The following is a 20,373-nucleotide window of genomic DNA, read 5'->3' on the forward strand; positions in this document are numbered from 1 at the left end:
CTGCTCCATGCACTACCAATTGCAAGAAAAGAAGCACATTGCCTTTGACAGCTGGCAAAGCCATCAACAAGTGCTGTCAAAGAGATGTCAGTAGCAGACCTCTCAGCTTTTTTTTTTGGGGGGGGGGTGGGCAGGACCAGGGATCAAAACCAGGGAGAGGTTTTAAATACTGCTCCAATTCACTTAAATGGTTCATAGAGTGACGAGCTTTTGCACCAGCATACACTGCTGACCGTAAGAAGTATGAAAATCTGTTTCTGGCCTTTTTGACTAACTGATTGTGATCCTCACTGATTTACCAAAAAATAAAAGATGTTTACAAGGGACTGGGTGAAAATATGAGCTGAAGTCAAGGACAGCTGATAGGCAAAGCTGTTTCTACTTCTCACTCTGTTTGTTGGTTGGCAGTGTCACTGCTTATTTCTTACTGAGACCTGACATTAACATAGCTTTAAAAGGTGCTTAATTGTTCTTGGTGTTTTTTCTGATACTGAAGTATAATCACGGCACTCCATCCACACAAAAGTATTTATTTTTTTAATTAGGGTACTGTTTCCTACTTCAGCATTTAGAATCATTCTGCATTTCATAATTGTCTGTTGTTTTTACTTTGTCATAATCTAGAGCTCTGACAGTAATATTTGCTTATCTAGTTGGTTATCCAGTAAATTAAAAGGATAGGAGAGATTGCATTTGTACTTCATCCAATATATTTTTAATAATTCTGTATGAACGCTAGACACTTTAATTTTAATGCTAACAAGTCAGAATATGTGTTGTACTCTTAGCACATATCATATATTATATAAACACTATAAAATTGTTCTGGGCTCAGCTGTGTGCTTGATTTTAAAGTAATGAAGAGTCTTTGTCAGGCAGTAGTTCAGATGTAGTTTGGGAGGTAAAAACAGCACAGACTAGATAGCATGTACTCCACCAGGAATTCTTTGGATTTTACTTTGGGGGGGTCCTCAATAGTGCATGAAATACTTGGCTGCATCCTTTTAGTCCCCTACCTTATATATGCACGTGTGTGTGTGTGTGTGTGTGTATATATATATATATATATATATTTTTTTTTTTTTTACTGAGTTTTAATGAATATATATATATATATATATATATATATATATATATATATATATAAATAAATACACTGAATCTCCTTTCCCTATTGTAGCTTTTGTTGTGTTTGAAATCTTATAAATTTCTTCAAGCTGCATGCAATCCTCATCATATAGAGATTTTGCATACAAATAACATATTATTGATTCTGATAAATATTGTCTCTTAGTTTTCAACTTATCATTATATATTAAAAGAAATTGAATTCACTAAGAAACCTTTCATTGAAATTAAGTTTTATTAAGTTAAGTGTGCATATGTCAAGAAAAAAGAGTTTTTTTATGATTTACTTTAAATTTTGAAAAAGTAAAGCAATAAGATCAGACATGGGACATGCAGTAATTTAAAAAGATTCAAGTTTAGTACTTAAACAAGCACTGAATCTTGATTTCCACTTACTCAAAAATAGTTAACATTAGATGTATCTCAGGATCAAACAAGTGTTGTAAGGATGTTTCCAGCTGTTATTTAAAGAAAGTCCATTTAAATCCAAAAATGCATGTATTAATCCATCTCCTCTCCCCATTAGCGCACCTTCATTCTAAGAAATACAAAGTTTAACTATTCTTACTTGGGTACCAAAAACTTAATAATGAGTAAAAATAGAGAGTATTCATCTTTACTATGTATATCAGATTTATATTCTCTGCCAATTTTTTCAAAGGTTTTGCTGATGCCATCAACCTAGATTCTTTTATTGGTGAAGTATCTTTTTATCAGAAATATCACTGAAGTCTCATGCTGTAATTAATGTCCTTTCATGTTACATAAAATATTATATTTTTTCATTTTAGCTCCTATTTCCAAAATCCAATGACCAATGGCAAATGCATATAAGACATTTACAGACAATATACCAGTTGTATTACTAAAAGAGTACAGTTTTGGGCTAGATCTTTAATTCCAAAGAATTGCAACACCTATTCTCTCTCTTCTCTCTTTTCTTGAAGGAAGAGAAGGATACATTTCAGATCCAGAAAATTTTAATTAGTGAATATTTTCTTCCTGTAAACTAATTTTGTAAAAAGTTACATTTTATTTATTATCAAATATTAATTAGTTAGGTACTTTGTCTATTTGAATACATTCCTTGTTTTCCTTTATCTTGATCCATATCGCTAGATAATCAGAAAATCCTGTTTCACTTTTCTTCTCTTCTTTTCCTGCGGTTAGTCCTTTTGATAATATAAAGTAAATTATTTCTGTTCTGTAATTACTCCTTTAAGTCCACAAATTTGTATCCCAAAGAATTAATTTACTGTAGCTCATAACTTCTGACATTTCTTACACAGTTTCCTTTCTTTTTACACTTACCTCTTAATTCACAGAACAATCTCCTGTCGGTATAATATTCATATTTATCACTACATCATCTAGAATCTGATGAAATAAGCTTCCCCTTTCTTTACAAGTAATATAAGCATATAATGCTATAATTCTGTATACTTGTTCTTTCCATCTTAAATCCACAAATGTTGATTTTTCCATTCTTATTAAAGTTATATCTAATACTTCACTGAATTTCTGCAATATATGGCTATACCAGAATGCTGGTCATTTCCTAAATCCCAAATTATCCCCCCCCCCTCCAATTTTTCAGTTTGTAATCTTGCTTCACTTATTAAAAATCTTGTATCCTCTAATACAATCACATCTACTTCACATTTAATGCACCATTCCAAAACTCCTATTCTTCTCACTATGTTCCTAATACTATTCTAATTTATAGATAGTCTCTAAATGTATTGCTTTCCCTATTCCTTATACTTGTAGAAATTATAATTTTATTTTATTTCTCATCCATTTCCTTTGATTTTACAACAATCCCTTTGAACTCCATTATATTTGCTTTTTGAAAAAGCATGCAAATTGGAAATATGTAATATTTTTTAAATATTTTTTTTTAACCAACAATTTAACTTCCAAGGTGTATGAGTTGCAGAGGGCTATGTCCAGTGACTGTGAAACAAAGGTTGTGAAACCTAATAAAGGAGGCAGACAGTATCACTATTCCAGTAAAATGATGAATTTATTACATGAATCAGACAAATAAATATGGAAGTTTCACTCAATGAAGTTCCTATTGCTTACTAGAAAATTAATATTTTTGCTTGATATTTTAATTCAGGGAGTAATTGATGCAGATGAATACAATTTTTTGTACATGCATCATCCCAGGATTCCTGACATTTTTAGCATTTCCATGTCTAACAGGGACATTTTAGATCCTCCTCTTAGAGCCATTGTTGCTGTCCATGGTTCAAAAAATTACCCCTTAGGCGTGTTTTACATTGATAGGTTCTTGAAAAGCTTCCAACACCAATGCCCCTATATTCTAAAGGATTCATGGAATTTCCTGAGGACCATCAATGGTGATTTTGTGTCATGATGATTTATTAATTTCAACTACTGATGCAGTAAACATGTTACCAGCATACCACATGGTTATGGATACTTTTACCACCTTAGAATTCAAAAGTTCATCAAAAGTGAATTTTATAGTTGACCTTATTATGGAAATAATATTGAGGAATAATTTTATATTCTTTCAAGGGGAGTTTTTTTCAAACAAGTTAAAGGTGTGGCTATGGGTGCCTATTTATGCAAATATTGCGATGGGGACATGGGAATATCATTGTTTTTTCTTCATCTTTTCATGAAAGAGGTATGAGTTATTATAGATTCTGGGATAAATTTGTACTGTTTGGAAAGACTCTGGGGATAAAGTCCAGGAATTTATTGACTTTGTCAGTATTACTTTAGGTTTTTTTGTGTTTACTTAAAGACACACACAAGCACACACACACACACACACACACACACACACACACACACACACACACACACACACACACACACACACACAATGAGGTTAATTATTTGGACATTATTCTTTACAAAGATATAAAATGTTTTAAGTCCAATATTTATAGGAAGTCCACCTTTGCAAACCCATAGTTGCATTATAAAAGTTGTAATCCTGTTAAGCAGAAGGCAAACTTGCTCAAAGGGCAACTGGACAGGTTGTCAAGGATGGTACTGGATGACCATTGGTTGAAGGAGAAATCTAAGGAACTAATAAACATGTTTTTTTCAGAGGGGGTACCCTATTAATGTCTTTAACAAATTGAAAGATGATACTGGTAAAAGCAGAAGAGATAGATTTAGACCCATAATTGGAGTGAATGAAGTAACTGATTGCAATACTGTAATAATAAGGATGATAAACCAAATTTTAAGAGAGCCATGTTGCTGTGCTAGTACCATCAAAATATAATGGAGAAGAAATGGTCCCTGAAATGATCAATGTTTTATGGGAGCACCCCTATTTTTGTATACAAAAAGAGCAATTTTGAGGGTACTAACAAAAGGATTTTAAATGAAAAGGGTAATGGCAATAACAAAATAGGTACTAGGAAATGTGGGAGTTGTAAGTATTGTAGTTATATTTTGGAAGCTGATATCACCACAGCCCCATAAAATGAAAGGCCTTTAAGAGTAATAACTGTTGCGAACAAACATTTGGGGGTGACATACATTACCATCTGCCAAGACTGAAGATATTACATAGGGAAGACTGAACAATCTATGAAGCAGAGGATTTATGAAAATCTCTATGATATATGCAAGCTTAACACCAATAATAGATTGTACAAACATACCCTACACTTTAACAGGGACACCAGAATTAAGCTTAAGTTTGGGGTATTGAAAAGATTAAAAAGAACTTAAGAGGTGGTGTGTGGGAAAATCAGACTGAATTTAAGGAACCATTCTAGCAGTTAATATTAAATGCCACAGCATGGTTAGGCTTGGATGACCACATTTCAGTTTCTAGTGTTCTGAAATTACATGTAACTAAACTGCAAAGAATTACATATTATAAAACAAAATATATATATATATATATATATATATATATATATATATATATATATATATATATATATATATATATAAATCCTCACTACACAGGATAATACAGTCATCTGACATTAGCATATGTATGTTATACCTTATATTTATTGATGTATGATTGTTTTTTTATAGTTAAATTCATTAAGTAACTTATTAGGTTATTTATTTTTATTTACTTACATGTTGCCTCACAGCAAGAGGTCCTCTCGTTCGATTCTCGGCTGGAGTGCAGGGAGTGCCTTCTGTGTGGAGTCTGCATGTCCTCCCTGTTGGATGGGCATTCTAAAGACATGTGTAAATGGGCATGCCTTCGTTGAAGGTTGGACGTCAAGCTGGCAACTCGGCATTCGTTAAAATCTGCTGCCAATTATTAGCGGACCGGAGTTCCGCTATGGCGACCCCTAACCAGGAAAAGCCGAAAGACGAACAACAACTTATATGCTTGCATATAAGTTAAGTATGTATTCCGGATTGCTTTTATGTGCTTTTATATTTAGTATACAAAATGTTTTTAATTATGACATATTTTTATTTTTCACTCATTTCATTTGCGTATCGTTTATTTCTACACATTGGGTGTTTGCAGCCCTTTATTTCCCTTATAACACCCACCCTGTTGGACAGTATTGTTTGTTTACCATCCTCCTGACCATAATGTCCTCACTACGTGGAATGGCAACCAGGAATGGTGGTTTCAAGTAACTGTGACTGCTACATGTTCACCATGCAGAATCACAGAGTAGCCTTCACTACTTGGTTCTGCAATCATCACCATGCAGACTGTATAACAGAGACCTCTAGACAATATTATAATTTATTTAGACTGTATTACATGGCACGGCCTATATTGGTTCTATGCCTACACCAATTATTATCCATAAATATGACCCATTTAGAGCTGCAGTCCCTAACTTTACTATAACCACTTTATATCGTTTACATTAATGCTTGTTCCATAATGGACATGCATTGTTTTGAAGATGAAAATGATGAATTATTTTACAATTTAAAAATAATCTGTAGTTATAAAATCAGGAGAGAAAATTGAAAAAAAAAATTGAGAAAGAGTACATTATGGACTGTAAAATACGTATTTTGTTTGCCGAACTGAATCTGCATAACATTAATGGCAACATTAGTCATTCACTTAGAGCATGTTCAACTGGAAAACAGTTTATCAAATTAGATTGCAATCATATAGCATGATACCACTTCCAACAGAGTGTGCATGCACTGGTAATATATTAGCGGATGCAAAAATAAAATAAAATAAGAAGAACGAGTGGTTAGGGTAAAAATTATAAACAGTTAAAGAAGAAAAAATGTTAATGCTGTAAGCTGTTTTTTTCTGTCACTGTGCTTAGGCCTGTGGTTTTATTAAGTCTGGGCATGTGGAAATGTTTTGGCAGTGGTTGGGTGGAAATAACAGCACTCCTGTATTTTATGCCATTATAACTTTTTTTACTCATATTTCACTTAATTGCTCAGACTTGCACTTCTTCATGCAAAACTAAGTATATCTTTTCTCCTGTCAACATACAAATAAATGGGTGGAACAAGCTGAGTCCACCTAGGTTTATCTATATAAGAATCTAAGGGCAGTTTATTTCATATGTCATAACTTGGATTAACTTAGAAATATTCAGACAAATCATACTCTTCACTCAGACATCTGCCAAATACGAGCTCATCACTGGAATAAAATTAATTACCTTGCCACAAGCAAGAAGCTATTAATTAAGTTACGTTCATTAAATCACCTCTTGTTCCGTAGGTTTTAACTACTGGAAGTGTCAGCCAGAGGTTAGAGACAGATTACTGTACACAATGAGCGCAGATGGAGTTAACCTGTAGCTTGTGGTTAGCTGTGAATAATAAAACTGTCACTCACAGTCAGAAATGAATGCTTTTAATTGAGTTTAATTACTTGGAAAACCCTGGAAAAGAGACTAGATTATTTGATTGTTGAAACAGCAAAATGAAAGCTCTTTGACAGGTGCAACCAATCACAAGTTCCAGCTTATACTGATCTGGAAAATTTCTGCCCAAAATCAGTTCTCATCCTGGAGTCTATGCCAAACACAAGGCCTAGACTAATTCTGTTTTTCATTTTTGTTTGTGTCACAAAATCAGCTTTTCCTAATCATAGCCTTTATTGTTCTAGGTTACTCTGCCGGAGCTGCATGCGATGTCATGTTGTATTCTGTACAACAATAAACAGTTTACTTATGACACACAGGACTGAAAGAGTAAGAAATGAAAGGTGTGCACCTAGCTTCAGACCTACATGTCTCATTTTTGCATTTAACTGGCAAATGGTTCTTCTGGGATAAGTATAGTACAGTAAAACATATTAGACAGAGACAGATGGCATTGTTAATAATGTCCAATGTGGGACAGTGTAGAAGCATTGTGTGAATTGGCCTGTCACATGGTGAGGTATCTCATCTTTGCTATTAAAATGGCTTCTCTGAGGTTTTGTGTGCAGCCACAGGCAGAAGGGCCAAGGGAATAAACAAGTTTTCTGAAAACAGACAATCCACACAAGATTTGAAGAGGTGTAGAACTACTCCTTAGCCAGCTAACACCACCTGTAATTAGTCTTGTTCTTAATTTTTTTGGGTCCCCAGTGCCAGTGACTTATCTGACCCACTCTTTACCAACTGAGCAAGATGGCAAGGGCTGTCTTGGGCCTTATTTGTTTTCCTGAGGGAAGAGCCCTGATCTTGATCACTCAATCTCTGCCAGTGCTGCCAACCTGTGAGAAGTGTGCATGCGTCCATACAAATTTTTCCTAAAATACTGAGAAGAACATGCGCAGTAAGTCTGTGCTCCCAGTTGTCACCCAAGCATGGGGCAGAGCCACCTACCACCTCCCTCCCCCAAGATATGTGAAGTATGTCTGGCTACACACTCTCATTCTCCCCAGCCCACACCCTCCACTGTCTGTGCCACTAAATGAACAAGGATCATCTGGGCTGCAGTCAGGCCTTTATCCCTCTATGCCATGGGGGTGGGTTATAATTAGTTGAGTTTTAATCCATATTAAAGCCAGACTGGTTAAGCTTGCTTAATAACAATAAAATACAGCCAGCTACTTAATGTGAGGGCTTTGTCAACACTGTGAGTTTGATTTATACGTATTTTGATCTATCACGTTTTATTTATATAACTGTGAAGGGTAATGAAAGTGAGTCTTCTATGGCAAAGTCACCTAGTTATCTGGCATATTAGACCATGTTGGAGCTGCCTTCTGTTGTTAGTGTTATGTCCCATAGTTGGTTGGGTTCACTTTTTCCCTTTCCTTTAATATTCAGATGGTTTACTTTGTTTCCCTCTAAGGTGCTAAGACAGCACCACATGTTGAACCTCTCATAATAAAGCACTGAAGCAAAGGGGTGAAAGAAACTGAGAAGTTCAAACAACAGGAAAGAGCTCCTACTACACACTGCTGATCTGATGCAGGAAGTCTGTTACATATTCTGCATCAACCAATGACAATAATTACAACAGCAAGCACTGCAGCAGAAAAATTAATTTGTCATGAACACTTAGAACTAGTTGACTTTGCAGCCTGTGAATATGACAGGAAGGCAGTTTAATATCACAGAGTCAGGCTTGAGACCACATCCTTACAGTGATTGGTGAATGGCTACTGTGTGCATTTCTTTATGTTTTTAAATAAACCATTCTTATGCTTTGGTTATTCACTTCATTGAATGAGCATTTTTTCTAAGTCGAGGTTTGTTTAAGTTAATGCATTCCATACAAACCCTGATGGGCCAAGCTGTTGGTGTATCCCTGGTTTTGTGTGTGTGTGTGTGTGTGTGTGTGTGTGTGTGTGTGTGTGTGTGTGTGTGTGTGTGTGTGTGTGTGTGTGTGTGTGTGTGTGTGTGTGTGTGTGTGTGTGTGTGCGTGTGTGCGTGTGTGCGTGTGTGTGTGTGTGTGTATGTGTGTGTATGTGTGAGCGGTGAGCTTGTCCCCCACATGAGGGGGTGCTGCCCCACAAAAAAAAGAAGTTTTAAGGAGAAAACTGATTTTCGAGATTCGCTCTTCTCCTGTTTTTTTTTTTTTTTTCTTTTTCCCCCAGCTTTTCATCACTCGTAATTTCGAGTGCCAGCATTTCAATAGGGGACACAAAAAAACACATTGCATGGCTAACATACTAGTGATACCAATAATTTAAAGAATGAGGACAAGCATCTTACATCTCCTTTTTTTGAAGCAAAAATAAATGTGTGGTGGAATTTTGCAGTACAATTCATTAAAGGCAGATTTTACACTGTCTCTTTGGTTGTTGTTGTCTTTCGCCTTTTCCCAGTTAGGGGTCGCCACAGCAGAACTCCGGTCTGCTAATTATTGGCAGTAGATTTTCATGAATGCTGAGGTGCCAGCTCGACGTCCAACCTTCAACGAAGGCAAGCCATTTACGCATGTCTTTCGAATGCCCACCCAATCGCGTGGAGGACATGCAGACTCCACACAGAAGCTACTCCCTGCACTCCAGCCGAGAATCAAACGGGAGAACCTCTTGCTGTGAGGCAACAACGCTACAGCTGCACCACCGTGGATGTTGTGCTTATATTTTTCTATTATTTTTGTTATTCACTTTGTTATTCACTTTTTTTAAATGTTTTTTTGAGCAGCATGCTACATTCTTACTGGAAGGTGGAAAAGTTATGTGTTATTTGGTATTTAGATTTTATGCTAATTAGATGTCCCGATTTTTGCTGGATATAGCCACTTTTCAAGCTACTTTTCTTTACTGTTGACAAAGCCAGTTTGCAGATTTGCAGTTGTCCTGTATATGAGGATGAAATGTGCTAATTTTCAGAAGAGCTGTTTAATGGAAACGTTAAGTTGTCTGCTCTGTTCACTTGAAATAGCTGGACTTGGGAGATGGATTTTAAGCTAAATGGTGGAGTGTTACTGAAATTAAGACACTTGCTTTTTATATACCAAAACCTTGGCAGCAAAATGTGGATGATAAAGATGCCTCAACATGGATTTTGAAGAGGACAGAATATTTAAGGAACTTGAAGGCATTTAGTTAGCTCTTGATTGCAAGATTTTGGCAGTGATACAGCTCAAAATTTAATGGTCTCAGGAGTGATATTTTCATATGATTGTCATTATGTTTCTAAAAGAATGTTCTTTAAAGAAATGAGATGGGGGGAATGGATGTCAAATCATTCCTCTGAAATACCTTTGTAGAGAAAATACAGGCCTTCAAAAAGGTGGCATAAATAGCAAATTGACAGTGCCAGATGTGGTAAAGATTTTGGGATGTTTTCTTTAAAAAAAGACTGCGGGGGTAGATGGAACATATTGCCTGAAGATTTAATGGGTAACTGATATTCAGATTAATTTAATTGGGCATTGAACAGACAATTACAGAAACTTTGAGTGGAGCAGCTGAAGACTGATAGCATTGCAGTACTGGCCAGACAGACAGGCATTAATGTGTTCCCTTGGGATCTATTTTGGAAGCTCGGACTTTCAAAATTTTGAACTTCATATGGTGGAGACCATAACATCGAAGTTTTGAAAGTCGAAACTTCAAGACAAAAAAAAAATTTTTTTTTTTTACATTTATGCAGGGGAGCTTGCCCCACGCCTCCTGCTAATTAAATACACCAACTCCAAGATAACACTACAGTGAAGAGAATGATAAATTTCCCATTCTGCACTGTACAGCAATCTCTGCTTAAACCATATGAAGTTTCAAAACTTCGATCTTATGGTCTAAACCATATGAAGTTTGAAGTTTTGAAACTTCAAGCTTCCAAAGTAGACCAATTTCTTTGCCACTTCTGTTACATAATATAGTACTACATTTTATTCTTCTTTGCATTGTTTCTGCATGGCTGTTCATTAATTATTATTAATAAAAATTGTCTGTACTATTTATTGTCTGATGTTAGCATATAGTTGAATGTTTCTTCCTGGGTGGCCAGTGATGCCAGGTCAGATAATGTGGTAAGTAGTACCTCACAACAAGACAGTAATCAGGGCTAGAACAGTAACTCAACAGTACAGTGGTATATAATGTGGTAAGTAGTACCCCACAACAAGACAGTAATCAGGGCTAGAACAGTAACTCAACAGTACAGTGGTATATAATGTGATAAGTAGTACCCCACAACAAGACAGTAATCAGGGCTAGAACAGTAACTCAACAGTACAGTGGTATATAATGTGGTAAGTAGTACCCCACAACAAGACAGTAATCAGGGCTAGAACAGTAACTCAACAGTACAGTGGTATATAATGTGGTAAGTAGTACCCCACAACAAGACAGTAATCAGGGCTAGAACAGTAACTCAACAGTACAGTGGTATATAATGTGGTAAGTAGTACCCCACAACAAGACAGTAATCAGGGCTAGAACAGTAACTCAACAGTACAGTGGTATATAATGTGGTAAGTAGTACCCCACAACAAGACAGTAATCAGGGCTAGAACAGTAACTCAACAGTACAGTGGTATATAATGTGATAAGTAGTACCCCACAACAAGACAGTAATCAGGGCTAGAACAGTAACTCAACAGTACAGTGGTATATAATGTGGTAAGTAGTACCCCACAACAAGACAGTAATCAGGGCTAGAACAGTAACTCAACAGTACAGTGGTATATAATGTGGTAAGTAGTACCCCACAACAAGACAGTAATCAGGGCTAGAACAGTAACTCAACAGTACAGTGGTATATAATGTGGTAAGTAGTACCCCACAACAAGACAGTAATCAGGGCTAGAACAGTAACTCAACAGTACAGTGGTATATAATGTGGTAAGTAGTACCCCACAACAAGACAGTAATCAGGGCTAGAACAGTAACTCAACAGTACAGTGGTATATAATGTGGTAAGTAGTACCCCACAACAAGACAGTAATCAGGGCTAGAACAGTAACTCAACAGTACAGTGGTATATAATGTGGTAAGTAGTACCCCACAACAAGACAGTAATCAGGGCTAGAACAGTAACTCAACAGTACAGTGGTATATAATGTGGTAAGTAGTACCCCACAACAAGACAGTAATCAGGGCTAGAACAGTAACTCAACAGTACAGTGGTATATAATGTGGTAAGTAGTACCCCACAACAAGACAGTAATCAGGGCTAGAACAGTAACTCAACAGTACAGTGGTATATAATGTGGTAAGTAGTACCCCACAACAAGACAGTAATCAGGGCTAGAACAGTAACTCAACAGTACAGTGGTATATAATGTGGTAAGTAGTACCCCACAACAAGACAGTAATCAGGGCTAGAACAGTAACTCAACAGTACAGTGGTATATAATGTGGTAAGTAGTACCCCACAACAAGACAGTAATCAGGGCTAGAACAGTAACTCAACAGTACAGTGGTATATAATGTGATAAGTAGTACCCCACAACAAGACAGTAATCAGGGCTAGAACAGTAACTCAACAGTACAGTGGTATATAATGTGGTAAGTAGTACCCCACAACAAGACAGTAATCAGGGCTAGAACAGTAACTCAACAGTACAGTGGTATATAATGTGGTAAGTAGTACCCCACAACAAGACAGTAATCAGGGCTAGAACAGTAACTCAACAGTACAGTGGTATATAATGTGGTAAGTAGTACCCCACAACAAGACAGTAATCAGGGCTAGAACAGTAACTCAACAGTACAGTGGTATATAATGTGGTAAGTAGTACCCCACAACAAGACAGTAATCAGGGCTAGAACAGTAACTCAACAGTACAGTGGTATATAATGTGGTAAGTAGTACCCCACAACAAGACAGTAATCAGGGCTAGAACAGTAACTCAACAGTACAGTGGTATATAATGTGGTAAGTAGTACCCCACAACAAGACAGTAATCAGGGCTAGAACAGTAACTCAACAGTACAGTGGTATATAATGTGGTAAGTAGTACCCCACAACAAGACAGTAATCAGGGCTAGAACAGTAACTCAACAGTACAGTGGTATATAATGTGGTAAGTAGTACCCCACAACAAGACAGTAATCAGGGCTAGAACAGTAACTCAACAGTACAGTGGTATATAATGTGGTAAGTAGTACCCCACAACAAGACAGTAATCAGGGCTAGAACAGTAACTCAACAGTACAGTGGTATATAATGTGGTAAGTAGTACCCCACAACAAGACAGTAATCAGGGCTAGAACAGTAACTCAACAGTACAGTGGTATATAATGTGGTAAGTAGTACCCCACAACAAGACAGTAATCAGGGCTAGAACAGTAACTCAACAGTACAGTGGTATATAATGTGATAAGTAGTACCCCACAACAAGACAGTAATCAGGGCTAGAACAGTAACTCAACAGTACAGTGGTATATAATGTGGTAAGTAGTAGCCACAACAAGACAGTAATCAGGGCTAGAACAGTAACTCAACAGTACAGTGGTATATAATGTGGTAAGTAGTACCCCACAACAAGACAGTAATCAGGGCTAGAACAGTAACTCAACAGTACAGTGGTATATAATGTGGTAAGTAGTACCCCACAACAAGACAGTAATCAGGGCTAGAACAGTAACTCAACAGTACAGTGGTATATAATGTGGTAAGTAGTACCCCACAACAAGACAGTAATCAGGGCTAGAACAGTAACTCAACAGTACAGTGGTATATAATGTGGTAAGTAGTACCCCACAACAAGACAGTAATCAGGGCTAGAACAGTAACTCAACAGTACAGTGGTATATAATGTGGTAAGTAGTACCCCACAACAAGACAGTAATCAGGGCTAGAACAGTAACTCAACAGTACAGTGGTATATAATGTGATAAGTAGTACCCCACAACAAGACAGTAATCAGGGCTAGAACAGTAACTCAACAGTACAGTGGTATATAATGTGGTAAGTAGTACCCCACAACAAGACAGTAATCAGGGCTAGAACAGTAACTCAACAGTACAGTGGTATATAATGTGGTAAGTAGTACCCCACAACAAGACAGTAATCAGGGCTAGAACAGTAACTCAACAGTACAGTGGTATATAATGTGGTAAGTAGTACCCCACAACAAGACAGTAATCAGGGCTAGAACAGTAACTCAACAGTACAGTGGTATATAATGTGGTAAGTAGTACCCCACAACAAGACAGTAATCAGGGCTAGAACAGTAACTCAACAGTACAGTGGTATATAATGTGGTAAGTAAGTAGTACCACAACAAGACAGTAATCAGGGCTAGAACAGTAACTCAACAGTACAGTGGTATATATAAGTGGTAATTTACAACAAGACAGTAATCAGGGCTAGAACAGTAACTCAACAGTACAGTGGTATATAATGTGGTAAGTAGTACCCACAACAAGACAGTAATCAGGGCTAGAACAGTAACTCAACAGTACAGTGGTATATAATGTGGTAAGTAGTACCCCACAACAAGACAGTAATCAGGGCTAGAACAGTAACTCAACAGTACAGTGGTATATAATGTGGTAAGTAGTACCCCACAACAAGACAGTAATCAGGGCTAGAACAGTAACTCAACAGTACAGTGGTATATAATGTGGTAAGTAGTACCCCACAACAAGACAGTAATCAGGGCTAGAACAGTAACTCAACAGTACAGTGGTATATAATGTGGTAAGTAGTACCCCACAACAAGACAGTAATCAGGGCTAGAACAGTAACTCAACAGTACAGTGGTATATAATGTGGTAAGTAGTACCCCACAACAAGACAGTAATCAGGGCTAGAACAGTAACTCAACAGTACAGTGGTATATAATGTGGTAAGTAGTACCCCACAACAAGACAGTAATCAGGGCTAGAACAGTAACTCAACAGTACAGTGGTATATAATGTGGTAAGTAGTACCCCACAACAAGACAGTAATCAGGGCTAGAACAGTAACTCAACAGTACAGTGGTATATAATGTGGTAAGTAGTACCCCACAACAAGACAGTAATCAGGGCTAGAACAGTAACTCAACAGTACAGTGGTATATAATGTGGTAAGTAGTACCCCACAACAAGACAGTAATCAGGGCTAGAACAGTAACTCAACAGTACAGTGGTATATAATGTGGTAAGTAGTACCCCACAACAAGACAGTAATCAGGGCTAGAACAGTAACTCAACAGTACAGTGGTATATAATGTGGTAAGTAGTACCCCACAACAAGACAGTAATCAGGGCTAGAACAGTAACTCAACAGTACAGTGGTATATAATGTGGTAAGTAGTACCCCACAACAAGACAGTAATCAGGGCTAGAACAGTAACTCAACAGTACAGTGGTACATAATGTGGTAAGTAGTACCTCACAACAAGACAGTAATCAGGGCTAGAACAGTAACTCAACAGTACAGTGGTATATAATGTGGTAAGTAGTACCCACAACAAGACAGTAATCAGGGCTAGAACAGTAACTCAACAGTACAGTGGTATATAATGTGGTAAGTAGTACCCCACAACAAGACAGTAATCAGGGCTAGAACAGTAACTCAACAGTACAGTGGTATATAATGTGGTAAGTAGTACCCCACAACAAGACAGTAATCAGGGCTAGAACAGTAACTCAACAGTACAGTGGTATATAATGTGATAAGTAGTACCCCACAACAAGACAGTAATCAGGGCTAGAACAGTAACTCAACAGTACAGTGGTATATAATGTGATAAGTAGTACCCCACAACAAGACATTAATCAGGGCTTGAACAGTAACTCAATATCACAGAGATATATAAATTTTTAGAATATAGTAAGTAGTAGTGATATAAAGCGTACACCAACAGAAAGGGATTGTATAATGTGGTGAGTAGTAACCTCACATTGAGACAGGAAGCAGTCTGTAGACAGTAGCCCACCATCAAGGTAGCATGTGATATAGTAAGCAGCACCCCTGAGACAATAGGCACCACTGGGAACAGTACTCCATTAGTAAGGCAGTATATAATACAATAAGTGGTACCCACAACTACATGTAGTAAACAGTGCAGTAAACAGTACCTCCAAATGCAGGCACCAAGTGCAGAGGTGGATATCACTATCACGCCATGGTAAAATGTAGAGAAGAAGTAGGACTTTAGAAAATGTGGGTTAAGATAATGGAGGTGCAGAATTCTGCCATAAATAGACAATCAGCAAAGCAGTGACCCTTAGCACACACTGTGACAATAAGCAGGGGACTGACCAGAATCTTCACAGATAAACAGCAGGACTAGAGCCTTTATATATTAACAATGGACAGAGTGGTAACTGTAACTGTCATACAGAAGCAGTAAGCACAGGGGTGAGTGAACCTTCAAACAGAGTTAATAAACATAAAGATAACTCCTGGTTTGACACTGAAAAATTAAGCAATAAGATAAACAACATCTGAGCAATGAGGTCACAAGCAACATGAGAAGAAGTTTGTACATGGCAAGGAAATAACTAAATGAGCAAATGGTATCTCTGAATCAAAGATTCAGCAGATACTATGGCAAAACTAGGGCACTCTTTGTATGAAGAAAAAAACGATGCAGGTCCAAAAATGAAACAGTGCAATATATTTAATGAAAAATAACAACAATTATTGCAACTACAAGTGAGCACTTTCACTGATGTTCATCGTGCATACAGCTGCAGTCATAACAGATGGGTTCTCCTGCCGTCAGGCGGGTCCTCGGTCGGCCGAATTCCAAAGTCTAGGTCCGGTGTCGGTTGTCGTTGCTTCTTCCCTGACGTCAGTGCGACAGGGGTATAAAAGAACCAGCCAACGCCATTTTCTTCAGTCTTTCTTGCCGCGCAGTGCCCGAAGCAGCAGCAGTTCACAAGTGCCGGTCGGCCAGCTCCTGAAATTACGAAAATTTTGCAACCAAAGTCTTCTTGAAAGCTAAGTACCTCGTTGGGGAAACTTTTCTTGCCTCAGACCGATGTCAGACAAAGTTAATAATTGTATTTCATGTGGGAAGCAAATACCGAAAAAGGATTTTCATTCCCTCTGCATTCCTTGCTTAGGCCCAGACCACGATGTCTTGGTCTGTCGTTTTTGTGCTACATTCAACAAATGCACCATTAAGCGTCGGGCGGAGTTCGCCCAGCACTATTTTGGCAAAAAATTTAACTATATTATGTCGTTGGATACTCCGACTCCAGTTTTGTCTAAAAAACGCAAAGATAAGGACCGACACATGAGGTCCGCGGCCTCTACCGACACCATGCCAAAGCCGACTACAGGTGGTCCGGTTCTCAGTGAGGTGCCTACGCAGCCCCTGCCTACCGACACTTTATTGGCGGTGTTGTCTGTGCCCGAGGTCGCAGGCTCCTCGGCCCACGCCCCGACTACAGATACCGAAGCCACTCTTGGTGGTGAAACTCAAAATGTAGACAGGTCTGCCTCCTCTCAGGGTGACTTCAGACCTTCCTCTTCTTTTTCCATCAAGGCTTTCACTAAGTCTAAAGCAGCCATGCATTCTAAGAGACCAGCTACACAGGGCCCTACTCCAGGCCCCATGCCTAAAAAACAGATGCTTAATATGGCTGAGGATTTAATTACTCTTATCAGGAGTTCTCACCTCCCCCCCCGGACAAAAGGCCCAGAGTGGAGGAAGAATCCCCCTCCTCTGACCAGGCCTGCATTATTTCAGAGCACTCGGATGAACAGGAACATTCTTACTCCCCTTTTGAAGATTCTGATGCAGAGGAGTCCATTCCCTCTGTCTCCCCTCCAGAGGATTACTCATTTGGGGAAACCTTGCATACCTTAAGGGAACACTTCCACTGGGAAAGCCAAGAGTATTCAGATTCCAAGAAAAGGCTTAGGGATTTTCTCTTGCTACCTCAGCACAGGCCTCTGGCTATACCTCCTGTCTTAGACATACTAGATGATGTGTATTTGGAGGCCTGCCTTAACCCGGATTCTTTACCTCCAGCCCCAGTCAAACCTGACAGGTACTACCAGGTTCCTGACTCACACCAATTTCTATACAAAAGCCATGCGGCTGACCCAGAAACTATCTCACAGGGCCCCAAGGGAATTAAGGCCTCCACTGCTAAAAATCCATTACCTTCCGAGAGAGATTCCAGATCTTTAGAAAGGTGGGGAAAAAAGGTATACACCTCGGCCACCTTAACCATGAGGGCATTAAACTGCCAGTTCCATATGTTAAAGTACCAACAGTTTCTGTTATCACAGTTGAGAAGCAAAATGTCACAACCTGAACAACCAGACTTGAAGGAGTTGCAGGATTTGATGCATAGTGCAGAACAAGTGGGTAAACATACCTTGCAATGTGGTTTTGATGCTCTAGAGGCCTCATGTAGAGCTGCTGTTACAGGATCAGTCATACGTAGACATGCCTGGCTCAAATAGCAAACCTTACCAGATCATGTCAAAGCTAAATTACTAGATGCCCCTCTACAAAAGGGTGTATTATTTGGTGTTAAAGCTGAGAAGGTATTAAAGAAAATGGGGGAAAAGGCTAAATCAATGCAAACAGTGAAAGATTTTCTACAGGTACAACCTCCATGTTTCAGTAGAAATTGGCCTTCCAAAAATTGGTCCATTCCAGCCACGGACAGATCCCAAAGAGGTAGATACAGGCGCCCGAGGGGCAGAGGGCAATCTCAAGGATCGTTTAGAGGCAGACAATGGCAAGCTCCTACACAAAGAGGTGGTGAGGATAGTTTGCAGCCATTCAGAAAGCACGCCCAATGACTTTCCCCTTTGCATGCCAAGCAAGGCTCAAATGGCAGCACCCTTAGGCAGAAAACTGGCATTATTTTCGAAAAATTGGCATATTGTCACAAAAGACAAATGGATCCTGGGCATTATAAACAGAGGCTACAGATTCCATTTTCACACCCTTCCAAAAATGAGAGGCATGCCAAACCTGCCACACAATCAAAGGGTAGAGGCACAAAGACAAATTTCAGATCTCATGGACATGAAAGCTATTCAAGAGGTACCTACTCAAGAACAAGGCCAAGGTTTTTATTCCAGACTATTCCTGGTACCAAGGAAGGGAAAAGATTGGAGACCTATTTTGGACCTATCCATCCTAAACACATTTTTACTCGTACCAAAATTCAAGATGCTCACATTACAGCAGCTTCTTCCCATGCTGGGCAAGGAGTCTTGGCTGGTAACATTGGACCTCAAGGAGGCATACCTGCATGTCCCAATCAGACAAAATTGCAGCAGATACCTCAGATTTCTTGCAGGTTCAGCCCATTATCAATTCTCTGCATTGCCCTTTGGCTTATCTACTGCGCCCAGAGTATTGATGAAATGCCTGGCATCAGTAATTGCCTACTGCAGACTTCAAGGGATACAAATATACCCATATTTGGTCGACTGCCTGATCCAAGCGGACAGCAAGCACATACTTCTGAAACATCTGGCTTTTGTAATAATGTTGTTGAATTCTCTAGGATACACAGTCAACAAAAATAAATCAAGGCTAATACCCTCTCAGAAAATAATTTTCCTGGGTGCCAACTTGGACACAAACACCCAGATGGCCTATCTCACGCCAGAGAAACAGGGGCAACTAACTCAATACTTCAGAAAACTAGCAAATTTCACCAGGCTGACTGCAAGGAAAATCCTGCAGGCTCTGGGATTCATGGCATCTTGCATCCTACTAATCCCATGTGCAAAGCTGCATATGAGGAAACTTCAATGGTACCTGAAAAACCTATGGTCTCAACACAGCCACAGTTTGGAAACAATAATACCACTAATTCCATGTCTTCAAAAGGAATTTCTGTGGTGGGCTCAAGCATGCCAAACAAACACAGGTCTCCCATTCTGCAAGCCTCAAGCAAATCAAGTCATCACAACAGACGCCTCGGACTACGCCTGGGGGGCGCACATGACAGATCGGTGCATTCAGGGCAAATGGTCCCAAAAAGAAAAGCACCTTCACATCAATCAAAAGGAAATGCTAGCAGTAATAAATGCTATTATACCTTTCAAAGACCTTCTGCATCCAGGTCAACTATTGATAAGGACAGACAACACCACAGTAATGTGGTACATTAACAAACAGGGAGCAACCCATTCATACCCCCTATGCAGGCTGGCCATGTCACTTTGGAACATGGCTCTGGAATTACAAATCAAACTTCAAGCACAGTACTTGCCAGGCAAGGAAAACACGCTGGCAGACAACCTAAGCAGAAATATGACAGATCCACATGAATGGAAGTTGCATCCTCAAGTTTTTACAGAGATAATACAAGCATGGGGAAGGCCAGACATAGATCTCTTTGCCTCCCACAAAAATCACCAATTGACAAAATTCTGCTCAAGGACATTTCATCCACAGGCCTGGAGAGTGGACGCTCTCTCTTTCAGTTGGACAACAATGACAGTTTATGCCTTT

The 20,373-nt window shown here is 38.6% G+C and overlaps 1 protein-coding gene across 2 annotated transcripts in view; it reads right to left on the bottom strand.

Moving 5' to 3' along the window:
• Window positions 1–20,373, bottom strand: part of EYA2 (EYA transcriptional coactivator and phosphatase 2) — a 970,866-nt gene that overhangs the window by 219,858 nt on the left and 730,635 nt on the right. The window lies entirely within an intron of this gene.

The sequence above is a fragment of the Protopterus annectens genome, chromosome 12.part0, assembly GCF_019279795.1.
Source record: "Protopterus annectens isolate FY-2018-M chromosome 12.part0, PAN1.0, whole genome shotgun sequence".
NCBI classification, from domain to species: domain Eukaryota; kingdom Metazoa; phylum Chordata; order Ceratodontiformes; family Protopteridae; genus Protopterus; species Protopterus annectens.